This window comes from Hemiscyllium ocellatum, chromosome 29 (assembly GCF_020745735.1).
Source record: "Hemiscyllium ocellatum isolate sHemOce1 chromosome 29, sHemOce1.pat.X.cur, whole genome shotgun sequence".
NCBI lineage: Eukaryota > Metazoa > Chordata > Chondrichthyes > Orectolobiformes > Hemiscylliidae > Hemiscyllium > Hemiscyllium ocellatum.
This window is the reverse complement of record NC_083429.1, coordinates 17,499,220-17,526,500: the sequence shown is the minus strand read 5'-3', so window position 1 is coordinate 17,526,500 and position 27,281 is coordinate 17,499,220. Positions and strand designations below refer to the sequence as shown.

Sequence of the window (27,281 nt, the reverse complement as noted above, 5' to 3'; positions counted from 1 at the left end):
TGCACCTATTTCTTCTGGTCTTCTGGTCTAATGCACCTGTGAAGCTCCTTGGGATGTTTCGCTACATGAAAGATTCTCTCTGAATATGATTGTTGTTGCAACGTGCAAAATTTGCCAGTTTAGTTCACCGCAGCATCTATCCTTTCATTGGCTCAGCCTTATCATCAAATTGAAACATTTTGGAAGTCTGCATCTTGTTATCAAGTTGCCAATTTTGAATAGATATCTTCCTGGAGTTTTGTGACATGATTTCTTGTTTTTAACTGCCCAGCACCACATTCTCAATTATTGGCCACCTCAATAATGCCTCACTAGCCCAGCCAATTGGAAAGCAGATGCTTCATTACCCAATGAAATGATTTTTGACTCACAGCCATTTGTTTCAGACTTGCGCAATTGATAAATGCTACAAAGGAAAAGAAACAAAATAAAAAATCATTATTGCTGCAATGTTTCTCCATGCAACTTGCTTGAAGCAGTGTTCTGGAGCTTAATTGTTAACCCCTGGAGATATCAGAACCATCCTAGAGTATTAGTAACCTGAGACTGCTATCTCACTTCGAATGGCTCCAGTCAGCCTCAGTCTTCCCATTATAAATTAATTTCTAAATTACCATTTTGATACAATTGCCAAAATATTTCATGACTATGTACCAAAATTCCTATAAATGCCCCTGTTTGGCTGCATATAATGATGGCACAGCACAAAGATCAATTATCTGAAATAAAGTACAAAGAGAGCCATTTTTCCGACATGAATGGAGTTGCAGATTTCAGGAACATTTTCGCAGATTATATCCTCATCATCCAATGTCTGAGAGTGAGGATTTATCTGTTGCAAATACATTGAAGTTTCTTACTGACCAAACGAGGAAAATGAAGTAGTCACCAGAATGACTCATTGTTTCTTGATGTTTTTACCAGGCATTCTACGGTCTCTGGGTCAGACCTCACAATTACAATTGATATGCTTTTCCAACCCCTCTTCAAACAACAACAGTGTCATCAGACATTGCTTTCAGTGTTCAGTTGCTCACTGCATGGGTCATTGCAAATATAGGCAGGTCACTTCATCTATCAGCAGCACTCCCTGTACAAACAGATTCCAGAGTATTGAGTGCACGCTCTGTGTTTACTGTTAAGATTTGTAATTTGAAAGAGAGTTCCAATAATAATTAATTTTTTTAGAAAATTGGATATTAATTTGAAACAGTAGTATGGGAAAATCACAAGCAATGGGATGAGTTTGGGATGACTCATGGCTATCAGAAGAGAAAGGGGCAGCGTGATTAGTTAGAGATTGATGGAGGCAATAGAGAAAGAAGAAGATAGTGAGTTTAATTTGACAACAGATACAGGGCTACAGGGAAACAGTGGGCAACGGGATTATATTGGGATTGATACAAGGTAATAGGGAAAGAAAGTGACAGTGGGATTGGTTTGGGATTGATTCAGGACTACTGGGAGAGAAATGAGCAGTGGGATTAGTTTGGGATTACACAGGGCTATAGAGAGCATGCAGGGTAGTAGGATTAAATTGGGATTGATACAGGTCTATCAGGGACAAGTGGAACAGTGGGGCTGGTTTGGGATTTTCCTATGGATGTGCAGGTAGTAGAACTATAATGGATTTGTTCCTGTAAACTGCTGTTCGGTTGACTCAGCTTCCTCCAATAACTATAATTAAGTGTTTTCTGATGTGAAATCCAGTCACAGGATTGTTTGGTATAGCTTCCAAGCCTTTCCAATCATACATTCAATGTGTCACTTTCCAAAAGCCAGCAGCCTCCCCTGGAGGCACTGAGCAAGATTCCATGTGGATGGTGGTTCTGAGGATGCCACTGTTGATAGGTCCTCCCTCTTTGTAAATAATGATTAAGAATTTAAATAGGTTTTACTTGGTGACAAACTATCCAGTTAATTAAATGTACTTTTTTTTATTTTGAACTTTCTGTTTAAATCCCAAATCTCTGAGTTGTTTTGTTTTGACCTTGATTTTATATAAAATTCAAAACCCCACCTTCTATCATTGTAACAAACTCAGCATTCTGTGTAGCATGGACTGTTGATAGGCAGAGTTAAGTTACCTTTTAGATTACTTTATATCCGATCAAAAGTGCATTATTTTGAGAATTTGGGAACATTGACATCACCTTGTTGATTAATATGTTAACTTTTTGACTTGTCTAACTATCAAAGGGTCTTTCTGATACTCAAATCAATGCTAACACTAAAGGAAAAGCATCTTCTTCATTCAACATGGGTGATGAAAGTTTATTGGATTCCCATGGTAACGCACTGACCAATCAAAGTCACCTTTGGTCTGAGAATTAAGATTGACAGTTAACTCTTCCTGCTGCATCTCCATGTCAATGATGGATCGACCAATCAACACCTTCCTTTTTTTTAAAAAACAGTGATTCTTCTTTGGAAGTCTGATTCTTGCATCCTAATTCAAATAAGTATAAGATGAAAAGTTTTAATTTTGAGATTCCATTGAGTAAGGTTTAAGTTATAACTTATATCTATCATTTGTGCAGTCTATCTGTTTGTAATGAAGATGCTTCACGTTCACCAGGAAACTCTGGGAGTGCTGAGGAGAGTGGGTTTCTGACAGTGCAGTTTCAACACACACTTCATTGGATTAATCCTGGCTAACTGGCTTAATGTTGAAGGAACATCACTGTCTTATTACAAAAGCATAACATTGTGAGTGTTGGAAATCTGAAATAAAAACAGAATGTGCAAGAAAAACTGAGCAGATCTGGCAGTATTTATTGAGAGAGAAACAGAGTTCATGTTTTGAGTTGAGACACTTCTTCAGATTAATTGTTTAGTGAGGTGTTTCCACTACCTGTAAAAGCCAGGAGGAAGCGGAACCAGTAATGAGAAAGAGTTACAATTCTTTGCTAAAGAAGAATATGTATTTGGCTTATAATAAATAAAATGAAAGCAACAAAAATCAGAGAGGCTGAAAATAAAGAAACAGCAGAACAGAAATAAAGCAGGTGAATATGGTTTTGGGTGGCTGAATGATCCAACTATAAGAGTCGGCAGGAATGTGAGGGTCACAGAGAATCAGCTACTATTGTATACAAATCCAGCAAATTATTGCCTGTTTTCTGCAATCTTGATTTGCTAGTGCCTGTCCCACAGCCTAATACTGTCCCACTGCCTAATACTGTCCCATTGCCTAACACTGTCCCACAGCCTAATACTGTCCCACTGCCTAATACTGTCCCACTGCCTAATATTGTCCCACTGCCTAATACTGTCCCACTGCCTAATACTGTCCCACAGCCTAATACTGTCCCACTGCCTAATACTGTCCCACTATAATTTCAGGCTGACATACACAGTACTGAGTAGTATTGAGAATCTGTCCTCGCTTTGAAGACAAGCACAACTTGGCTCCTGCTGTGGAACTTCAAGATTCCCAGAACAAGTCTATCCGTGGAAAGCTGTGCCCCCACTTTGCCAAAAGGAAATGCCTAACCTTGCAATTTTCTCATTTAAGATGATAGCTGTCAAAGGTGAGTTGGTTACAAACAATGATTTTTAAAGATGCGCTAGTTGGCCCTTTGTATTACATATGGCAGCTTTGACTCATATCGTACTCTGAATGTTCCATCTGACGGTTAGAGGCCCGTCTTTCGCCCTACAGTTTGCTTTCACTGTCACCTGTCCTCCAAGGGGAAGTTTGATGGAGGGACTCTGTAAGGAGAAAACTTGGCTCCACTGTTACATTTCTTAAAAAAAAAGACCCGAACAGATCCAAGAAAGGGAACTTGAGTATACAAAATCATCTTTAACAGTGTGAGGGTAGTTGTTTTCCTTATTTACGCCATTGCCTTTTTATGCTGCACACTTGCTTTTGATAATGTTTAACAATACTTTATTATTAAAATAAGTAAATTCTTTATAGAACCATAGAAATGATACAGAGCAGAAGGGGCTATTTAGCCCAATTTGTCCATGCCAACCCAGCGACATCCAGATTTCCTTTCTAATTTCATCTTCCTGCACACAGCCCATAGCCCTGCAGTTTGCAACACTTTAAGTTCAGATCCAGATAAGTTTTGAAATAATTTAGTGTCTCTGCATCCACCACCAACTCAGGCAGACTTCCCTCCAATGATTCTGTTTAAACTCCCGCTGCCCTCGTAAAGTAGCCAATGTAATCAAAACCCCCTCTCAACTCAGTTGCACTCTCTCCCACCCTCTTTCATTGGGCAGAAAGTACAAATGTTTGAAAACATGTATCAACAGGTTCAAGAACAGCTTATTCCTCACTGTTATCAGACTTTTGAATAAACATCTCATATATTAAAGTTGATCTTTCTCTGTACCTTATTTGTAGCTGCAACACTATATGCTGCATTGTGTTCTATTACCTTGATATACATACGTAAAGAATGATTTGTCTAGCTAGCATGTAAAACAAAACTTTTCACTGTATCTCAGTATATGTGACAATAATAAAAATCAACTCAAAATCATAAAGGATCACACCATTCCCAGTACCATGCAGCATACCTGTTGCATATGAGGTTACGTTGTTAATGTGATATTAACAACAGAATATGTGAAGCTTAATTCTATTTACATCCATTCATGGTCCAGTACTACTGATATCAGGCTGAGGTAACATGAGAGAATCACAAAGATTCTCCAAACACAGATAGAGGAGCAAGTCCTGCCATTTGTGATTTAAAAAGAGTTAAAGAGCTCAGAGATTTGCGGCTGGGTATTGAATATTCCATGGGTGTGAGTTGACAGCAACACGCAGCCATCATTCTGTTGTACAGCAGTTGCCTGATACACAATGCTTGATAGAAATATTCCTCCACTCCGACAGATTCGACATTTCATTTTTTAACTTTTTATCCACCAGAAAAAAACAACAATGTGAGGCCTAGTTTCAGTCCTAGCTAGCAGTATCGATCCTGGCAATGGGTGGCTTCGTGACAGTTGCTGGAAACCACACTGTGGGGTGTTAAAGTTCACTTGGCTCATCTTCTGAACTCTTTCCCGATATTTGTAGAAGCGAGTCTGGCTTCATTTCCAGTCTTTGTATGAATAATCGTGTAACAATATTTTATGTTTCTGAAGGAGATAAATTCTGGTTCCCAACTCTATCCTTGATCGCAGAGAAATGATATTATTAAATTAAAAAGGGTGCAGAAAAGATTTAAAGAATGTTACCCGGACTGGAAGGTTTGAACTATAGAGAAATTCTGGATAGGCTGAAACATTTTGCCTGAAGAAAGGTTACACCCAAAACGTTAACTTGACCAACTCCTGACGCTGTCTGGCTTGCTGTGTTCTTCCAGCCTCCTGCTGATATATTTTTTACCCTGGAGTGGTGGAGGCTGAGGGGTGACATTATAGAGGTTTATAAAATCACGAGGGGCATAGATAAGATAAATAGTAAAGGTCTTTTCCATAGGGTAGGGGAGTTCTAAACAAGAGGACATAGGTTTAAAGTGAGAGGAGAAAGATTTAAAAGAGACCTGAGGTGCAACTTTTTCACACAGAGGGTGATGCACGGACAGAACAAACTGCCAGAGGAAGTGGTAGAGGTTGGTATAATTACAACATTCAGACAGGTATATGAATAGGAAATGTTCAGATTACATTCCCTATGGTGTGGAAACAGGCCCTTCAGTCCAACAAGTCCACACCAACCCTCCGAAGAGTAACCCACCCAGACCCATTTCCCTCTGACTAATGCACCTAACACTCTGGGCAATTTAGCATGGCCAATTCACCTAACCTGCACATCTTCGGACTGTGGGAGGAAACTGGAGTGCCCAGAGGAAACCCACACAGACACAGGAGGAACATGCAAACTCCACACAGTCACCGAAGGCTGGACTTGAAACTGGGTCCCTGGGGTGCTGTGAGGCAGTAATGCTAACCACTGAATCACTGTGCCTCCCCAGTTAGAGGGATATGTGCCAAATGTTGGCAAGTGGTACTAGTTTAGCTTGGGAAACCTAGTTGGCATGGATGAGTTGGACTGAATAGTTTGTTTCCGTGCTGTATGACTTATGACATAATGGCTCTATGATAGGATTTCCTGGCCTGAGTCATCCACCTTCGTGAAATGCTGCCTCTGAAATGTCTCTAACTGATAAACAAAAGTGTTCCAAACAAATGTTAATAAAGACAAGAGGTTTTGTTCAATGATGCTGCAAGCTTCATCCTGGATTGTTTGCAACAGTTTTCTGGAGAATACTGTTCAGTGCTGGAGCCCACAGTACAAGCTGGGAGGGTCGGCAGCTCCAGCAGTGAGTGTCTGTGTGGGGTGTAGGAGGCTTCAAGGGATAAAGCTGGAATCAGACAGAATGAACAAACCCTCATTATATATTCTCAATGAGTCACTAACACTTTCAGAGCAGTAACCATTGCGCTGATGTCATAGCCTCTAATGTACTGTTATATTGTATCACTGGAGGTGTGTAATTGTAGACAGCAGAGTGCAAGCTGTGATAGATGACTCCAGTACAAATTAAGGCAATTAAAGCAGTGAATGTGAAAGGAAGATAGGAACAAAAATCAGTGATTCAGTTAATCGAGTGTATCCCATTGCTCTCTTGGCTGACACAGTGGCTCAGTGGTTAGCACTACTGCCTCATGGCACCAGGGAGCTGATTCTAGCCTCAGGCAACTGTCTGTGTGGAGTTTAAACATTCTCCCCATGTTTGCGTGGGTTTCTTCCAGGTGCTCCCATTTCCTCCCACAGTCCAAAGATGTGCAGGTTAGGGGAACTGGTCATGCTAAATTGCCCACAAAGCCCAGGGATGTGCAGGCTAGATGCATTAATCAGGGGTAAATGTAGAGTAATAGGGTATGGGAATGGGTCTGGGTCGATTACTCTTCAGAGGGTCCATGTGAAATTGTTAGGCCAAATGGTCTGTTTTCACACTGTAGGGATTCTATGGTTTTATGAGATCCACAGCAATGTGGTTGACTCTTAACGGCCCTCTGAGCAATTAAAGGTGAGCAATAACTGTTCACCGAGCCAGTGATACCCATATCACATGAAGTAACTTTTAAAAAACTCATCACTGTGGGTCTGGTGTCACATGGAGGCAAGGACTGATTAAGGATAGTCAACATGGCTGTGTTCGTGGGAAAGCATGTCTCACAAACTTGATTGAGTTTTTTGAAGTAGTAACGAAGAGGATTGATGAGAGCAGAGCAGTGTGTGTGATCTATATGGACTTCAGTAAGGTGTTCAACAAAGTTCTTCATGGTAGATTGGCTAGCAAGGTTCGATCTCATGGAATACAGGGAGAACTAGCTATTTGAATAAAGAACTGGCTCAAAGGTGGTGGTGGCGGGCTGCTTTTCAGACGAGAGGCCTGTGACCAACGGTGTGCCACAATGATCGGTGCTGAGACCACTACTTTTCATCATTTATATAAATAACTTGGATGTGATCATGAGAATTATAGTTAGTAAGTTTGCAGATGACACAAAATTGGAGGTGTAGTGGACAGCTAAGAAGGTTACCTCAGATTACAATCACATCTACATTAGATGGGCCAATGGGCTAATGAGTGGCAGGTGGAGTTTAATTTAGATAAATGTGAGGTGCTGCATTTTGGAAAAGCAAATCAGAGCAGGACTTACTCATTTAATGTGAAGGTCCTAGGGAGTGTTGCTGAACAAAGAGAACTTGGAGTGCAGGTTCATAGCTCCTTGAAAGTGGAGTCTCAGATAGATAGGATAGTGAAGAAGGCGTTTGGCATGCTTTTGTTTATTGATCAGAGCATTGAGTATTGGAATATTTTGGAATATTGAGTATTTTGGAATATTGTATGTAATTCTGGTGTCCCACCTAGCGGATGAATGTTGTAAAACTTGAAAGGATTCAAAAAAGATTATTAAGGATGTTGTCAATGTTGGAGGATTTGAGCTATAGGGAGAGGCTGAATAGGCTGTGGCTGTTTTCCCTGGAGCGTCGGAGATTGAGGGGTGACCTTATAGAGGTTTATGAAATCATGAGGGGCATGGATAGGATAAATAGGCAAGGTCTTTACCCTGGGATCGGGGAGTCCAGAACTAGATGGCGTGGGTTTAGGGTGAGAGGGGAAAAATTTAAAAAGGACTTAAGGGGCAACTTTTCAATGCAGAGAGTGGTACGTTTATAGAATGAGCTGCCAGAGGAAGTGATGGAAGCTGCTATAATTACAACATTTAAAAGTCATCTAGATGGGTATATGAATAGGAAGGGTTTTGCGGGATTTGGGCTAAGTGCAGGCAAATAGGACTAGATTAGGTTAGGCTATCTGGTCAACATGAACAAGTTGGAGCAATGTGCTGTACATCCCTTTGACTCTATGACTTTATGACTCCATGAGCACAGTGAAATTTGAAATCACAAAAAGCTAATATCCAAGTTCAGTAGATCACAGGGAAGGCAAAAGAAATGTTTGCCTTTATTTCAATGAAAATTGTGTATAAAACTAAGAAAATCTTGCTAAAATTATGTAAAGCATTAACTAGATCAAACCAAGAATTATGCGAACAGCTTTGGTTCCTTATTGGAGTGAAAACATGCTGGCATTGGAGGCAGTCCAGAGAAAGTTCACTTGGCTGACCCTGGGTATGGAGGGACTGTTTATGAGGAGATGTTGAGTAGGTTGGGCTTGTACTCATTAGAGCTTGGAACAATAAGAAGCAATTTTATTGAAGGGACTGCACCTGAGAGGTGGATAGGTTCTTTCCCCTTGTAGAGAGAGTCTAAGACTAAAGGGTCTTAGAGTAAGGACTTGCTCAGTTGAATCAGACATTTCATACAGTCCTTTTCCAGGAACTCATTGCCTGCTCATACTTCTAACTTGATTGTAATGAGATCATAATGTATTCATTTTGTCCAACTTACAACTCTAATCTTTCCTGTTCTTTCTGCACAATATGATTTCAATGTTTGATGATGCCAAGGATCCTGAGTGGCAAACATGAAGGCAGATCCACATATTGTCCACAGCATTGGTAGGAGTAGAAAATAAGGGGTCCATGTAATGTACTGGAGGTAGGCATGAGGCATTTGCACATCAGGGACCGCCGAAATGTCAGTACAAATTGTCACAAGAGGTAGATTTGCTATTTCGTTGAGAGTGAAGCTTTTCCAAGCACTCTGTGATACTGACCGTGTATTCTGAAAGTAATGTAGCTTAGTCCCATTGTCAACCTTATGATGAGGCTCTGGTCCCAAAACTTATTGTCCCACAGCATATTATCCATCCCATGTCTGTCTGTCCTTTGGGTTATGTCACTGTTGTTCTCCTAAAAAGCAAGCAGCTAATGAGACAGGGAGAAGTAGGATCCTCATAGGGTGCACGGTGAGATGGAATTGGGAATGAGGGAATTATCCTTCCTTCATTGCATAATGCATCCGCATGATTAGGGATTTGGAATATGGAAGGTTTTCTCTTTGCTCTGGAATAAGACAGTTAGCAGACAGAGATGCTCCAGCCTGCTGAGCTGATAGATAGTTGAAGAGGAGCTGTTGTATTATGGCACAGATCCCAAAATACTTGAGCTTTAAGTCAATGACATGATGTCACAACATATAATGTTCTAGTATCAAGGAATAGCACTCACCTGCAGTCTCTACCTCTGTGCAATAGAATAGTAGTGAGTCAGCTATATGTGTGCGTATTGTATAACATCAAAAATCATACAACCAGACCATGTGGGTACATCTGTGAGATTAAAGCCCCATAAATAATATTGTAAATACATGTCAGATATTTTTCTCAAAGAGAATCCAACTTTGTCTGGGTACCTTGTGTGGATGAACGTATAGTAAACCACTAACACCATCATGCTCACAGCAATAAGCCCAATCTGGATCCACAGAAGCAACATTCAGTTCAGCTTCATTTTTCAAAGTACAATTTAAAAAGAATCAGGGAGAAGAATTGTGTTCAATCTTGCGGTTTAAATCGTTCAGGGATCAGTTATATTACATTAGAAACCACAGACTTTCTTGCTTATTAAGCCAGCAGCTGCTCCTGTGTTATGTATTAATAATTGAAAACAATGAAGCTGATCAGCCCATATCCCAAGACCCCAGCAACACAGATTCCTGCTCTGTCTATCCACACCTGAATCCTCCTCTGTGTAGCTCCGATGCTTTATCTCCTCTTTTAATTCCAAACATTGCTGAGACATAGAGAACGAAGATAACAAATAAATTGGCAGTGAAGAAGGTGGACCCTGTTGGGACATGTCTCAGCAACACAGCAATCAGAGCAATTACATTCCCAATGCAGAAACTGAACTCTTAGTCCTGACTGCCAGCAAATATAAACCAGACCGCGAGTCTGCAAGCATGTGTGCTTTATAAAAAAAAACAAGCTGCCTTAGAGAGAGAGAGAGAGAGAGAGACGCTCATTTTTGTCTAGACTGGAGCTCCTGCTCTCTAAGACTCCCTAACAATAAACAATCTGGGCTACAGGGTCACATCAAATGAAATAATAGCTGAGTGGGGTAATTGCCATGGTACCAGGTAGAATCTATCAATGTCACTGGCACCCAACTTGAAGACGGGCTTGAGTAGGTCAGAATGTTTGTAGTTTCATTCAGAGCAGAGTCAGGTTCCCAGTGACTGCGAAAAGTGGAAACTATGAACAGGCATCTTTCACTGAAGCATTTTCTCAGGACTATGAGACTGAAGACCAGTCAGGGAGCATCAGGGATCAAGCTGTCATCTTCGATCCTATTGGCTACATATCCCACAAGAGTCTGTAACCTCATGTTTGTTAATTTACATTCCCATTTGAGGTTGAAGGAGTATTAATGTTGCAAGGCAAAGGCAGAAATCTGTTTGTGTGTGTCTCTGTCTGGGCATGTGCACGTGTGTATGTGCAGGACTTTTCCTTTGTCAGATCAGGGCATTGCTGAGCAAGGCCAGCATTTATTGTCTCCGGTCACTTCACAGGGATATGAAAGGTCAGCCACATCTCTGTGGGCCTGAAGTCAGATCTAGGCAGCATGGCAAGGATGGCAGATCACCTTCCCTAAAGCACATCAATGAGCCAGATAGGCTCTTAGAACAATCAGTGATAACGTCATGGTCACTCTTACTGAATTTAAAGTGAAATTCCAGATTGATTAATTTAATTTCTAACAACCGTCATGATAGGATTTGAACTTGTCTCCCTCGATCTTGGGTTCAAAGTCGAGAGCGTGGTGTTGGAAAAGCACAGCTGGTCAGGCAGCGTCTGAGGAGCAGGAAAATCGATGTTTCAGGCAAAAGCCCTTCATCAGGAAACTTCATCAAATTGGGTTCAAAGGCCAATTGTGTCACTTTTAACACTACTTGAGCTCTGATTGATTGAAACTGCATGGATAGGTGCCCTAACTATATAGAATTTTCCAGTACAGAAGGAGGCCATTTGACCCATCGTGTCCAAAGCCCTCGAGATTCAAAATTCTCAAATATATGTTCTCTCTGAAACCTCCTATGGAATCTGCCTCCACCACCCTCCTAGGCAGTCCATTCCAAATCCTAACAACTCACTGAGTAAAGAAAGTACTCCCCATCTCACTCCTAGCTGTCTTGCTGACGGTCTTGAAATTGTGATCCCCTAGATACTGACATACCACTTGTGGAATCAGAATTTATCATGTAAAAAACTTTTTCATCTTTTCAGTGTCGAGGAGGATAAGTCCAATTTCACTAATCTCTCCTCATAGCTAAAATTCCTAAATCCTGGAATCATTCTGCAAATCTCCTTTGCACTCTCTCCAGAGCTTTAACATCCTTCCTTAAAGAAGGAGCCCAGAATTGAACACAATACTCCAAATGTGGTCTGACCAATGATTTGTAGAGATGTAACATCACTTCTTTGCTTTTATACTCAATGCCTCTATTTATAAACCCAAAGGTCTTGGAAGCCTCTGAACAACTGTTTCAACTTGCTAGCCATTTTCAGAGAATTAAGCACATGAATCTGAAGATCCCTCTTCTCCTGTACTCCTTTCAAAGTTATACTACTGAGCCATGTACCTCCATGTTTCTTCTGCCAAGGTGTATTACCTCACATCTTTCTGCATTGAAATTCATCTGCCAGGTGTCTGCCCATTTGACCCCAACTTGCCAATATCCCTCCAAAGTCACTCAGCATCATCCTCACAGCTCACAATTGTCCATAGCTTACTCTCATTTGCAAATTTAGAGGTTTTGCCCTCAACATCCATTTCCAAATCATTTCTATAGATCAACAAAACAAGGATCCCAACATCAATTTCTGGGGAAACACCACTTTCCACTTGTCTCCAATCTGAGAAATGCTCATTTATACCCACTCTTTGCCCCCTGCCTTTTAGCCAATTTCTATTCCATGCTGCCGTGGACCCATCAATCCCAACTATTTCTACTTTGCTAACCAACCTGCCATGTGGCACCATATTAAATGTTTTCTGAAAGTCCAAATTTTTAACATCACGCACTACCATCACCCACAGCCTGTGTTAACTCATCAAAGAACTCAATTAAATTTGTCAGGTATGACCTGCCCTTAACAAAGCTATGTTGACTGTCAAGTACTGGTTTATTTTTTTCTTGAAGTGTATATTTATATTATCATCTATAATGGTCTCCATCAGTTTTGCTACTGTTGATGTCAAGCTGACAGGTCTGTAGTTTCCTGGATTATCCTTTAACCCTTCCTTAAACAACAGCATCACATTTCCAATCCTCCAGTAGCCCAAGACTAATCCTATACTCAGAGAGGGAAATTTCTGTCAAAGGCTCTGCGATTTGCTCCCTTACCTCTCTCAGCAATCTAGAATAGATCCCAACTGGGCCTGGCAACCTCCCAACCTGGAGTATTTTTCAGTCATAGAGCCATAGAGTCATAGAGATGTACAGCAGTCTTTTTAGCACCTCTGCTTTATCTATCATGACATTGCTCAACATCCACATTTTCAACTCAGTCAATATCACCATCTGCTCATTTGGCCAAGACAGAAGCAAAATATTCATTTAGTACCGCTGCCATATCTTTTGTAACAGTGAGCAGTTTACCCTGCCTGTTCCTTATGGATCTCACTCTATTCTTCGCTAATGCTTTGCTATTAATAGGTTTGAAGAACATTTTCCTGTTTGTTTTAATGCAGTCTACTATCCTCTCCTCATGCTTCCTTGTAGCCTTCCTTATTCCAGCCTTATCCTGTCTGCTAGTTTTGAGCTATTGTACATAATTTCTGTTGCCATTATTATTCTGAATTGCATCATATATCTCATTTTTCTTCCTCATTTTCTTTCAATGCCTTCAGTCATCCAGGGTACTCTAGCTTTGTTAAACCCTGCACTCATTTCTCATGAGTATATACCTCGGTCTTCCTTTTGAAAGTCTCCTTTTTGTCAGTTGCTGTATTGTCACAAAACATTTTTCCAATCAACCTGACCTTTTAGATGCCTAAAATCTGCCTATTTCCAATCTGACATCTTAATCCTTCTCTGATTTTTATCCTTTTCTGACTTGATATTGAATCATATTATGTTATAATGCTGTTTCCCAAAAACTCCCCCATTCTGACATTCTGCATTTGGCCTGCCTCATTTCCTCTGACCAGATCCAGCACAGCCCCCTCCTTGGTAGGACAGAAAATGAGCTGTTCCAGAAAGTTCTCCTGCATACATTGCAAGAAATTTTCCCCTCCATGTACCAAATTCTACCTTTTCCCTTGTCTCCTGAAGGTAAGTGAAATCACCAACTATCCCAGACCTACTTGTCCAACAGATTTTCAATAACCTGCCTGCAAATGCTCCCTTCTATTTCCTCCCAATTATTTGGAAGCCTATAATAAATATCCAAGAAGGTCACCACTCCCTTTCTGTTTCTCACCTTCAACCATATAGATTCTAATTCAGGAACAGCATCATGTTCAAGGGCTATGATATTGCCTTTGACCAAGACTGTTACACCTCCTCCCTTTTTACCCACACTGTTTCTAGTGAAAGTCTTATAACCCGGGTCGTTAAGTATTGAGTCCTATTCTGGCTTGAGGCATGTTCTTAGCAATGCTACTCTGTCATATCCCTTTCCAACAATTTCTGCTTCAAATTCCTCAATTTGGATTCATAATACTCTGTGCATTTATATACATACAATTTAATCCTGCCCTTATCTTCTTCTTATCTATTGGAAGGCAATTATTTCCTTCTTCACTATGAACACTCATGCCTCCCCTCACTTCCTTATCCCCATTCCCCATCTTCTCACTTTTACCCTCATTGATACTTCCAAATCTAGGCCCATTAGTCAACCATTTTCCCTCCATTGGCACTGGTTATACACCATCCCTTTCCAACTTGTTCTGTCATGTCTTGAATCCTTGCACCCGGAAGTCAACAGACTATACAAAATTAATAAGCTTAACTATAAACAGTTGCTTGACACCAGTTTCTCCATGGTCCCCTTCTGAGCTGTGAAGAGTAAGCCAACTTCTTCTAAAATTATCCTCAGTCACTTCTCTATGTGATGCCACTGGGACCATACTCAAGCATCAATGGGCTCATCTCCATCATTGTTCTCTGGTTGAGGATGTAGGCAGACATAACACATCCTAGATATATTCTTGAGTTTTAGGTAAAACTTGCCAAGTCTGCATTTGTTGTCCAACTCTAGTTGCTCTTGGGAAGAGTTGCTTTTGAAATCATTGTCGTCGTAGGTGAAGGTGTTCCCATAGAGATGTTATGTTGCACTTTCCAAGATATTAGGTGGCACGGTGGCACAGTGGTTAGCACTGCTGCCTCACAGCGCCGGAGACCTGGGTTCAATTCCCGACTCAGGCGACTGACTGTGTGGAGTTTGCACATTCTCCCCGTGTCTGCGTGGGTTTCCTCCGGGTGCTCTGGTTTCCTCCCACAGTCCAAAGATGTGCGGGTCAGGTGAATTGGCTATGCTAAATTGCCCGTAGTGTTAGGTAAGGGGTAAATGTAAGGGTATGGGTGGGTTGCGCTTCGGCGGGTCGGTGTGGACTTGTTGGGCCGAAGGGCCTGTTTCCACACTGTAAGTAATCTAATCTAATACTAACCCAATGATGATGAAAAGAATGGTGATATATTTCCAAGCCAGGATGGTGTGTGACTTGAAGGGATTTTCCAACTGACAATGATCTAATTTGTCGATTACCCTTGTACTTGTAGATATGAGAGAGTGCAGCTGATGGAGGAATGTCTACTCTTGTACTGATAGCCTGAACAGAATCTCTACAAATGCAAAACAATACAAAAGTGGGGCATACTTAGCTATTTAGTCCTTCAAGCGTGCTTGACCATTCGTTATGATCATAGCTGATCTGTTTGTTTTCCTAATTCCATGTCTCCATCTATTCCTAATAAACTTTGCTTCCCTTTGCTTGACAAGAATCCCATTACTTCTGTCTTAAGAATATTCAATGACCTCCACCACCTCCTGAGGAAGAGAGTTCCAAATGTCCACAATCCTCTGAAAGGAAACAAAATTCACCTTATTTTAGAATTGCACCAACTTCTGGATTCTCCCACAATAGGGAATGTCATTTACACATCCACCTTCTCAAGAACCATTCAGGATCATATACATTTCACTCAAGTTATCCCATGCTCTTCTAAACTCAAGTGAAAGCAAGTCCAGCCTGGTCCATACTTTCCTCATAAGACAACACACTCATTCCAAATATCAAACATCCTCTGAACTACCTCAAATGCATTCATATCTAGAGTAGACTGAAATGAGGAGGAATTTATTCACCCTGAGAGTGGTGAATTCTATGCCACAAAAGATGGTTGAGGCCAAAGCATTATTATCATGAAGGAGGTAGATATTTCTTTAAGTGCTAAATGTATCAAAAAGCATGTGACAAAAGCGAGATCAAGGTACTGAGTTGAATGATCACCCATATTGAACAGCTGAGCAGGTTCAAAGGGCTGAATGATCCACTCCAGTTCCTATTTTCTATGTTTACCTTACCTTTAATAAGGAGATCAAAATGTCCATCAGTATTTGAGGTGTCATCTTCCCAATGCAATGTCTACCTGAAGGATAACATCCTTATCTTTACTTCAATTATACTTATAAAAAAGGCTAGCATTTCATGAGTCTTCTTAAACACTGCTGTGCCTTAATGCTAAGTTTTCTGTGACCCATGCTCTCAAACACCTAGATCCATTGCATCTCAGAGTTCTATAATCATTCTCTATTTAGTTATTATCCTGCTTTCTTGTTCGACCTGTTAAAATAAGCTACTTCACATTTTCCTACATCATATATTAATCAGCCAGATGTTTGTCCGCTCACTTAATTTATCAACATCTGTCTGCAATCTCCTTATATCTTCCTCACAGCATACTTTCCTATCTAACTTCCGGTCATCAAGCTATCATGCCTTCGCTCTCCTATTCTAAGTCATTGATGTAAATTTAAAATAGCACGACCCCAGCAGAGACTCCTTTCGGTCTCACTCCTCAAATCCTGCCAATCACAAAATGAATGATACATGCATATTATCTGCTTTTTGCCATCCAGCCAATCTTCTATCCATCTTAATACATTATCCCCCACACTGCGAGACCCCACTTGCACGGTAACCTTGTGAAATGTTTCTTGAAATAGTACACCAATGAGCTCTCTCCTTTCCAAATTGCACAGCACTCCTTCAGTCAGTTGGTTAAACAACTGAACCTGCAAACAAGGAACAAGAGTAGACCACTCGTCTGTTTGAGCCTGCTCCCCAATCTGATAAGATTACGGCTGATCTGATTTTAACCTCAATTCTATATTCCTACATACCCAGGACGATATTTCATTCCTATGGTCACCAAGAATCTAACTCACTCTGCCTTCAAACTATTTAAAGATTCTGCCTTTTGAGAAATGGAATTCCAAAGAGTAACAGCCCTCAAATGGGGAAAAAAAAGCACATTTCCTCATCTCTGTTTTAAATAAGCACCAGCTTACTTTTAAACTATGACCCCCAGTTCTAGATTCTCCCTTAAGAGGAAACATTCTTTCCACAACCACCCAGCCAAAACCCTTCAGGATCTTACATGTTTCAATTAAGTCACCTCTGACTCCTCCAAACGTTAGAGGATACAGGCTGAGCCCTGTATAGCCTCTCCTCATATGGCAATGCACTCATTCCAAGTATTAGTTTAATAAACCTTCTCTGATCTGATCCCAAAGCATTAACATCCATCCATAAGTGCAGTGACTGCACATGATTTCCTATTCAGAAAACCACACTGGCTCTTCACAATTACCTAGATTTTTTTCTCAGAGATTTTAATGATTCATTCTAACGTCTTTCCTCTGTGTTAACAGCAGATGAAGCTGATAATGAAATTATAGATTTACATTGGGCAAAAACTAAGATGGCAATTCATGATGGTTATTTTCGCAGGAGAGCTGGGTTTGTTGATATGGGGCATTTCCTCTAAAAATTCTGTTCTCTCTGAACCCTTCAGAAAAACAAAACCAGGTGAATGGCTGGCCTCTGGGAAATGTATTGTACTCCCATAGAGATAAAGATCTCATTATAATGCCCCTTTCAGCTCCAGACAAGAGTTATGACATGCACCTCTCTTCAAAGTGACCATCAGATTTCACAGAGACTGCTTCAACAGGTCAGGAGGTCTCTACACACATCACATCCTGTTATAATGTGTGGTGCTCTTCATTTTGTCTTGCAATGGGACTTCGACATTGTTGCTGAAGAGATGCTGTTTCTGTTTGTTTCAAATCTTAGTTAAATCAACTCAACAAACTTTGTAGTAATTGCTGTAAGAAGCACTGCAGCAGATCTCAGCACTCTAATCTTCTCATCTGTGTCACAAACATGATTAGATTAGATTAGATTAGATTCCCTACAGTGTGGAAACAGGCCCAACACGTCCACACTGATCGTCCGAAGAGAAACCACCCAGACCCGTTCCCCTACTCTATATTTACCCCTGACTAATGCAGTACGGGCAATTTAGCATGGCCAATTCACCTGACCTGCACATCTTTGGAATGTGGGAGGAAACCGTAGCACCCGGGGGAAACTCACGCAGAGATGGGGAGAATGTGTAAACTCACAGTTGCCCGAAACGGGAATTGAAACCGGGTGCCTGACACTGTGAGGCAGTAGTGATAACCACTGAACCACCATGCTACCCAAAATATATAGTTATAATATTACAGATTTTGTAAAGAAAGCTAATCTGTCTTTAAAATGTATGCAAGGAATCTTACAAAATGGCTCCCATAAGTCACATGACAACTTTTGTATATTCAGTTATAACTGAAGCTAGATCTCATTTATCTCAAGAAGAAATTGCAATTCAATTATAATTCCAAAAGATAAACATAAACTCCCTGATAACGATTTCTCTAGAAATGTGGATATATCTGACTATTGTCACTAACACCTGACAGAATGAGAGCCTTACCTTGACTAATAATGGGTGTGTGTCCTAGACTGAGCCTGATCTGACAGTCCTAATACAAATTTACCAGTTTTGGGATAGCAGCCTTTATGAGTTCTAAATTGTATAAAAGTGCAGCTCAGAGCAACTGTTTTATGTGAAGAAACATCTTAAAGCAGTCACTGCTTGTCAACAGCAAGACAGAAGGTGGTTTTCCAGGATTGCTCACTCAATCCCAAGATCTATTCTGCTCAGTCCACCTGTGGAAGCAGCCTTCAACCACAGAAGCATCTGCTGAATCTGATTTGAAATTTTCAAGTCTATCATTTCACAAAGAGAATCTTAAAGCAAGCCAGGCTTGCAACTATGGTAGAGACTGATCTCCTTTTCATCTTCATATGTGACTTGCATCCTGACTTACATTAAATCTTTGAATCCATATTTTATTTAATAACCTTAATGATTATTACTTAAATAACTTTCAGAAGGAGGAAGATTGATAATCCAGGCAACTACACAAGCATTCTGGGATATTGGGTTTGAATCAGACCGTGGTAGATGGTAACACTTGAGTTAGCTAAAAAACTGGAAAAAAATGCTTATCTAAAGGTGACCATGCAACCATTGTTGATTATTGTAAAACCCTAACCTAGTTTACTGATGTCCTTTAAGGTAGGAAATCTGCTACCTTACCCGGTCTGGCTTACTCAAGACTCCAGACCTCCAGCAAAGTGGTTGATTCTTAAATGCCCTCTGAAATGGCTTACCAAACCAATCAGTTCAAAGGCATTTAGCAATGGGCAAAAAATAATGGTCCAGCCAGTAACACCCACATTCTATGAATAAACAAATAAACCTGTGTAAGAAACTAATCTTTTACCTTGTTTGAAGGAGTCACCAATTGTTTAAAATTTGAAAACTCATAAACTAATGGATAAAATTGAGCCTTTACCAACTCCTCATCATGGAATTCTGTGGATATTCCTGGTGTGTGGTCATAACATAATACAGTCTACCTTTGATACTGTAGTATATCAAGAAAGGCATTGTGCATTTTGTTATAGATAAAGAGAAACATGTTCCAAAGCCAATTATCCCAGAACATGAGAATACATGACATATTCCCTTCAATGTATCTAAAAAAAACATTGAGATTTGAAGGATCAGTGGGGAGAGAGATACAAATTGTAGATACAAAAAGTAAGGTTTTCAAATGGATCCCGTGAATGTAGCACTCAAATAGTTTTGAATCTTGACGCTGAATCATTCACAAAATGCTATTTTAATGTTTATTTTACTTATTTTTCCTAATCAATCTGTTCAGAGATATCATTACACATCCCTGGAACAGGTGAGACTTGAACGTAGGCCTCTGAATCCAGAGGTAGGGATTTTACCACTGTGCTATATGAAGGCCCCAGTGTTCTGTTAAATGCAGCAGGAGTTGACATTAGTTAGTAGCACTGAGCACTTCGAGAGGCAGAGGTGCAGTGGTGGTGTCCCTAGCTCTAAGCTAGGAGGCCCAGGTTAAAGTCCCACCTGCTCTAGAGTAATAACATCTCTGAATCGGATGGTTTAAACAAAACAGCATTTTGGGGAGGCAGGAATGGCAGTAGCAAGAGTAGACTGCAGCCATGTTCTCTGTTCGGTGTTGGCCTTAAAGGTCAGAAATGGTAAAACAGAGCCACAGTAAAGGTAATGCAGACATAGTGTTTAGACATATTGTAACTAACAAAAACACACTTTCAGGCCTCATCTCTTTGAACTGGACAGTTGCGCATTGCACCAGTCTGTTCAAGTTTGCCAAATTGCCTTTTGAAAATTGCAGTCTTTCCCTCCCTAGCTCAATAATCACCTTTTAAAGGAGCCTAATTAACTGATTAGGAGGTGAGGGAAATCCACATTCCTGTCCGTTGCAGTGGCCGGTATATAGGGTCTAGGTCGATGTGTCTGTTGATAGAATTCGTGGATGAGTGCCATGCTTCTAGGAATTCCCTGACTGTTCTCTGTTTGGCCTGCCCTATAATATCAAATATAAATCAAGATGTTATTTTGAGGGGAGATGAAGCATCCCAGCCCCTGAGATGACCAGTGGTCACAGAGGATAGATCTGAAGCATTTCGGTAGATACTGTGTGCTCTGTCTCTGTGGTCAAAGGACCAGCAGTCAGGTCTCTGGATCCCAAACCACTCAACTGCCAATTGCCTTGAACTGCCAAGGTCACCTTGGCAAGAGCAAACCCTCATGTGTTCATCAAAATATCTGCTACATCAGAGCCCCAGCAATAAAAGGCAGACTCCTAACTAGAGAATGACAAGGGCCACTCATCATCCTGACTTGGAAATATATCATTGTACCTGCACTGTTAATGGGTAAAAATCCAGGAACACCTCCCAATCGACATTGTGCTAGACGTACAGCACATGGGCTGTCACAGTTGAAGAAGGCAGCTCATCACTATCTTCTTAAATGCAACTAGGGATAGCAATTTATACTGACTAAGCCAGCTGCATCCACATTCCTTAAATGGATAAACAGAAATGTGCTCAGTCTAACATGCAGGATATTTTCCTGTTAGACACTTTAATAATGACATTGCTGTCTCAACATTGGGAATGCATATCGCAGAGTCTACATTGAAGAGAATATATAGTTTAGAGTCAGTATCAGAGACATATTTGTGAGGTGACTTCTGTACAGTCTATATCAGAGAAATATATGTGAAGACTGATGATTGTTGCATTTCCTTTCCTACCTATTGAACATAAACAGAACAAACACTGAAATGGGATTGGGAAGCTCAAGTACAGGGTCGTTGTTCATGAAGATGAAGGAGACATGTACAGTCTTGGAGACCTCTTTTCAACACATCTGGCTGGATAACTATATACTTCTCAAGGTGTAATTTCCTATCTGCTGATGTAATCAGATCAAACCATAAAAATTATCAAAGCTTTGTACATCAGTGGAGTGTACGGTGCAGATGTGACTATAGGGAGTTCTACATCAATGTTATGAATATTACAAAGTGTACTTCAGGTAGTGTATTTTAGGGATAGTATAAATCAGGGTATGTATATTTGGGACTGTGCATATCGGGCCATGCATTTTGGACACTGTATAGTAGGATATGCATACTCGGGCTGTGACTATCAGTGGAGCAATTGGAGAATCTATATTAGAGGCAGCGTATAGTAGGGTGTGCATGTCAGCAGATATAAGGTGAATAAATATTAGGGGTGCATATCGGACTGGTGTATCGGGGGGATATATGTCAGGGCTGGGTAGATTATAGGATGCATATTGGAGGATGTATATTGCGGAGGATGTATATCAGGTTATATATTGGGAGGTGTATATTGGTGTGAGTGCGTATCAGTGTGGGTGTATATTTGGGGCGTGTATTGAGGTGAAAAATGTGTTGCCTGAAAAGCGCAGCAGGTCAGGCAGCATCAAAGGAGCAGGAGAATTGACGTTTCGGGCATAAGCCCTTCTTCAGGAATGTGTGAGGTGGAAATATATCAAGGTATATATTGGGGCTTCCATCTCAATCCACAGACATCACTGCCAGTGACACCAAACCTGCTTTCAGTTGGTCAAATCATCTCTGAATCTGCCAGGAAGTCCATTGCTTCAGGTTCTAATTCTGTCTTACTCTGCTCTCTCACCTTAATCTAGCTCCAATATTGGAGCATTTTGCAACAGTAGCAAGATGCAGCGGATGGGTTGTTTGGTTACTGAAGGTGGGCTGTTTGGTTAGTGGGCGAGGTGCTGAGGGATGATTGATTGATTAATGATTGTGGGATGTGGTGGTTAGGGGTGTTTGGTTAGCAGGGGTAGAATACGTCATCAGGGGTGTTTGGTTAATGGGGGATAGGATGTGGTGGTTAGGGGTGTTTGGTTAGTGGAGTAGGATTCAGTGATTAAGAGTGCCTGGTTAGGAGAGTGGGATTTGATGGTTAGGGGTGTTTGTTAGGGGAGTGGGGTTCAATGATTAGGGTCCTTGGTTAGGAGAGTGGGATTTGGTGATTAGGGATGTTTGATTAGTGGAGTGGGGTTTGGTGGTTAGGGGTATTTGGTTACTGGAATGGGATGCAGTGGTTAGGGGTGATTGGTTAGTGGGAGTAGGATGCAGTGGTTAGGGGTGATTGGTTAGTGGAATGGGATGCATTGGTTAGGGGTGATTGGTTCGTGGAATGGGATACAATGGTTAGGGGTGATTGATTAATGGGAGTAGGATGTAGTAGTTTAGGGGTGTTTGGTTCGTGGATTGGGAAGCGCACAAGTGTAAAGGAAGTGTAAAGCTTCTTTTTACTCAGCGGGTTGTGAGTTCATGGAATGCCCTGCCAGTAGCAGTGGTGGACTCTCCCTCTTTATGGTCATTTAAGCGGGCATTGGATAAGCATATGGAGGTTATTGGGCTAGTGTAGGTTAGGTAGGCTTCGGTCGGCGCAACATCGAGGGCCAAAGGGCCTGAACTGCGCTGTATTTTTCTATGTTCTATGTTCTATGTTCTAAGTCTTCCTGCTTTCACAAAGAATATACAACACACTGATTGGCCAATTAGTCCATTCTGGTGTTTCAAGCCCCACAGGAGCCTTTTGCCACGCCTTATCATACAACACTATGAACATCCATGTGAAGCATGTCTTCCTGTCTCTTCCCCTTCTAGCTTCCCCACTGCATGTTCCATCCACATTCTGGCCTCACTACTACTGATGGTCAGGACAGACAGACCAGTCTGAACAGCCCAGTTACAGAACGTTAAACTGTGCATCTGCTTCAGATCCAGATCCCAGCTTACATCCCACAGCTCCGAGACAGGGAGCCCTGGGAATCAGGCACAACAGCAAATGAGAAAATCTCCAGGGCAAACATTCGAGGGGGATAGGGGTTTTGAAATAAAGCAGAAACTGACAATAGAAGTCAGCCAAACCAGTGACAGGTCCAAGAAACAGTGAGGTAATGATGATTTACCATCCTCCCTTTATCGTAGGCAACAGCAGCTTGCGGCTCAAACTGCCAGAGCTAAACGAGGCAGGGTCTTTATCAGATTTGGTGGTGGAACTGAGCCCAGCCTATGTGAGAAGAGTCTGTCGAAGACGGTTTCAGACTGGTTCTTCAGAGTTCTCAGCCACAGATCCTCCTGACGTTTGCTGCTGTTGATTTATGTGTTGTGCGCTGTGCAGACAGTTTAATAGCTGTTGGTACCCACAAGACGAGACAGAAGGTTTTGATAAATGTTTTAAACTGAACAAGGTCAGTTATTTGTGGAGAGGTTAGTGCTTGACAAGTTGCACCAATAAGCTGCAGGTTATCTTCTGTGTGAACAATGCTCTGTACTGTTTGCTTCATTCAGGATATGATAGAGTATTCTCTTTCTAGTAGGGCTCTGCTACTGACACCTGGGGTACCAATGACAGTAGCCCCCAGGTTCTGCTCTCTTCCTGCACTCTCCAACTTTAGCTGTGTCCCCGATGTGATCAGATCACCATTTAATCATACAGGTGGAGGTTCCAATGGTGCTACCCAACTGCCCTAGAAATATCAAGGCTTGTCACAGAATCAGAGTCATACAGCATGGAAATGAAGACAAGGATGATTAATGGTAGGGTCCGGGGGAATATTGTTCATCAAGGAGACACAGGAGTTCAGGTACATAGTTCCTTGAAAGTTGTGTCACAAGTAGGCAAGATGGTGAAGAAAGTGTTTAGCTCACTTGTCCTTGTTGGTCAGAGCACTGAGTATTGGAGTTGGGACATCATGTTGCAGATGTACAGGATATTGGTGAGGTCACTTTTGAAATACTGTGTACAGGTCTGGTCGCCTTTGTGTAGGAGGGATATTATTAAACTGGAAAGGATGCAGAAACGGTTTACCGGGATGTTATCAGATTAGATTAGATTCTCTACAGCGTGGAAACAGGCCCTTCGGCCCAACAAGTCCACACCGACCCTCCGAAGAGTAATCCACCCAGACCTATTTCCCTCTGACTAATGCAGCTAACACCATTTTAGCATGGCCAATTCACCTGATCTGCACATCTTTGGACTGTGGAAGGAAACTGGAGCACCCAGAAGAAACCCACGCAGACACAGGGAGAATGTGCAAACACAGTCACCTGAGGCTGGAATTGAACCTGGGACCCTAGCACTATGAGACAACAGTGCTAACCACTGAGTCACTGTGTCACCCAGGGCCAGACCGTTTGAGTTATAAGGAGAGGCTGGATAGAGCATAGAACACGGAACAGTACAGCACAGTAAAGGCCATTCGGCCCACAATATAGTGCTGAGCATTTATCTTATTCTAAGATCAACCTAACCCACGCACCACTCAATTTACAACTGTCCATGTGCTTGTCTAACCATCGCTTAAATGTCCCTAACGTCTCTGACTGTACTACCACCACTGACAGTGCATTCCACGCACCCATCACTCTCTGTGTAAAGAATGTACCTCTGCCATCTCCCCCACCTTCCTTCAATCACCTTAAAATTATGACCCCTCATGACAGCCATTTCTGCCCTGGAGAAAAGCCTTTGGCTATCTACTCTACCTTATTAACTTGTACAGCTCTCTCAAGTTACCTCGCTTTCTTCTTCCCTCCGGTATGAAAAGCCCTAGCTCACCCAACCTCTCTTCATGAGACAAGCCCTCCAATCCAGGCAGCATCCTGGTAAATCTCCAATGCACCCTCTCTAAAGTATCTACATCCTTCCTGTAATAAGGCAACCAGAACTGGACACAATATTCCAAGTGAGGTCTAACCAGAGTTTTATAGAGCTGCAGAAAAACCTCGGAGCTCTTAAACTCAATCCGCTGTTAATGAAAGCCAAAACACCATATGCCTTCTTAACAACCCTATCAACTTGGGTGTCATCTTTGAGGGATCTATGTATGTGAACCCCAAAATCTCGTATTTCCTCATGTAAGTGTCAACTGCCTTTGGGTTTCCCTAATCCTTCCTGCCAAGGTTTTTTTGTCCCCCCTCCTGCCTCTCTCAGTCCATTTTTGAGTTCTTTCCTAGCTACCCTATAATCCACTAAAACTGTGCCAGATACTTGCTTCCACAACCTTAAGTAAGCTTCCCTCTTCCTCTTTATGAGAAGCTCCTCTGGTCTTGTCTTTCAAGGCTCTTTCACCTTACCAATTCTTTGCCTGTCTCAGTGGGACAAAGTTATCCAAGACACACAACAAGTTCTCCTTAAACAGCCTCCACATTTCTGTTGTGCCTTTCCCAGAGAACAATTGTTCCAATTTATACTCCACAGCTCCTGTCTAATATCAGTATAATTTCCCCTCCCCTAATTAAATACTTTCCCATACTGTCTGTTCCTATCCCTCTCCATGACTATGATAAGAGTGAGACAGTGTGGTCACTGTCACTGAAATTCTCCCGGGAGATCTGTCACCTAGCCTAATAGCTGCCAAGTACCAAATCCAATATGGCCTCCCCTTTAGTGGGCCTACAAGACCTTAAGGCCATAAGAAATAGGAGTGGAAGTAAGGCCATTCAGCCCATCAAGTCCACTCCGCCATTCAATCATGGCTGATGGGCATTTCAATGCCACTTACCCACCCTCTCCTGTAGCCCTTAAGAATTTATCAATCTCTGCCTCGAAGACATTTAATGTTCCGGCCCTCCACTGCACTCCGTGGCAATGAATACCACAGGCCCACGACTCTCTGGCTGAAGAAATGTCTCCTCATTTCCATTTTAAAGAGTCCCCCTCTAATTCTAAGGCTGTGCCCATGAATCCTAGTATCCCCACCTGATGGAAACAATTTCCCCGCGCCAGCCTTTCTAAGCCATGCATTACCTTGTAAGTTTCTATTAGATCTCCCTCTGAATGCTAATACAATCCTAGGATCCTCAGCCGTTCATTAGGTCTATCTACACATTGGGTCAGGAATTCCTCCTGGACACACCTGACAATAGTCCAGACCATCTGCACTAAGGATGTTCCAATTAATATTGGGGAAGTTGAATTCACCCATAATAAATTCTGTGTCTTACAATCTTATAATCCACAACCACCTGATGAAGGAGCAGTGCTCTGAAAGTTCGTGTTTACAAATAAACCTGTTGGACTATAACCAGGTGTTGTGTGGTTTTTAACTTTGTACACCCCAGTCCAACCCCAGGTATCTCCAAACTAATGACAACTCTGTTACAACTGCATCTTTCCAAGATCTGCTGTGCAATCTGTTCTTCCATCTCTCTGAGACTATTGGAAGGTCTACAGAAAACACCCAATAAAGTGACTGTTCCTTTCCTGTTACTGACTCCGACCCATACAGACTCAGTAGACAAACTCTCCTCAATAGCCTCCTTTTCTGCAGCTGTGATGCACTCTCTAATTAACAATGCTACTCCCCCTCCTCTTTTACCCCCCGCCCCATTTTTTTAAAAAGATCTAAACCCTGGAATATTCAGCAACCATTGCCCCTGTGAAATCCATGTCTCCGAAATGGCCACAACATCATAGTCCAAGTATTGATCCATGCTCTAAGTTCATCACCCTTATTCCTGACAATCCTTGCATTCAAACAAACACACTTTAACCCATCCCTTTGCCTAACAACTTCCTGACAAACTCTCCACATTCTATTTCTGGCCATTCAACAACTAACTTCCCCTCTGATCTGCAGCTCTGGTTCCCATCCCTCTGTCAAACTAGATTCAACCCACTCGAAGTGCTCTAGCAAATTTCCTGCCTAGGACATTGGTGCCCCTCCAGTTTAAGTGCAACCCATCCTTCATGTACAGGTACCACCTTCCCCAGAAGGTACCCCAATGATCTCCGCATATAAAGCCCTCCATCCTGCATGGGCCCTGTAGCCATGAGTTTCGCTGCAC

The 27,281-nt window shown here is 41.7% G+C and overlaps 1 long non-coding RNA gene across 1 annotated transcript in view; it reads left to right on the top strand.

Annotated features, from left to right (window-relative positions):
• The first annotated feature begins 3,510 nt into the window (after positions 1-3,510).
• Positions 3,511-27,281, top strand: part of LOC132829689 (uncharacterized) — a 35,555-nt gene continuing 11,784 nt past the window's right edge. Inside the window, exon 1 of the long non-coding RNA XR_009646254.1 lies at positions 3,511-3,533. This is a non-coding gene — a long non-coding RNA (uncharacterized LOC132829689). The remainder of the gene's footprint in view (positions 3,534-27,281) is intronic.